Here is a 1,081-nt window from a genome sequence, read left to right on the forward strand (position 1 = left end):
CAATACAGTAAACCCCCGCTCCATCGCGGTTCAGTTTTTGCGGTCCCGGTATATTGCGTTTTTTTTTTTTGTAATGTTATTTTACTATATAAATCATTAAAAATGAATTTTTTTTTTTTTTCATAGCTCTTGCTATGTCTCTCAGTATCTTTTATGTGTTTAAATGAGTCTCTATTGTTTTTAAAGTGTGTTTAAAGACCTTAAAATGCTTTTACACGTACAGTGACAGTAAAATAACATGCCTACAATGCATTTTAATAGGGTTCTTCTATTTTGCGGATTTTCACTTTTCGCGGCTGGGTCCGGAACGTAACCCCCGCAATGGAGGGGGGTTTACTGTAATGGGTTTTAGCCCTCTCCCTTGTACACAGAGATTTCTCCAGATTCTCAGACTCTTTTGATGATATTATATACTGTAGATGATGATATATCTAAAGTCCTAGCAATTTTACATTGAGGAACATTATTCTGAAATTGTTCAACAATCTTTTCACAGATTGGTGAACCTCTGCCCATCTTTACTTCTGAGGCACTCTCTTAGATGCTCTTTTTACCCAATCATGTTGACTTGACTTGACCTGTTGCCAATTAACCTAATTGGTTCCAAAATGTTATTCTCGCTATTCCTTGTTAATCCCACATACTTTGCCAGCTTTTTGTTGCTCTGTCCCAACTTTTTTCAAATATGTTGCTGCCATCGATTTCAAAATCATTTTTTTCTGACAATGGCACATTTTCTCAGTTTAAACATTTGATATGTTTTCTATGTTCTATTGTGAATAACATATGGGTTTATGAGGTTTGCAAATCATTGCATTCTGTGTGTTTCAACACAGCGTTCCAACTCTTTTGCAACTGGGATTGTGCATTTTCAAACATACTTAAGCATGTTCTTAAGAACCTCACCTCCAGACCTTCCAAAACTCCATCTCCACTCTTACCTAAAGTGATTTTAAACACAAAAAAATGTAATGTGTGAGTGAGTTTGTGGGAAAAGTAACATGTCTAAATTCAGTATTTGGGTTGATGCCAAGTATATTTTAATATCAGAGGTTTGTTTTTCCTTTACACAGTATCAATT

Source organism: Pelophylax lessonae, assembly GCF_965119305.1.
Source record: "Pelophylax lessonae genome assembly, chromosome: 1".
NCBI lineage: Eukaryota > Metazoa > Chordata > Amphibia > Anura > Ranidae > Pelophylax > Pelophylax lessonae.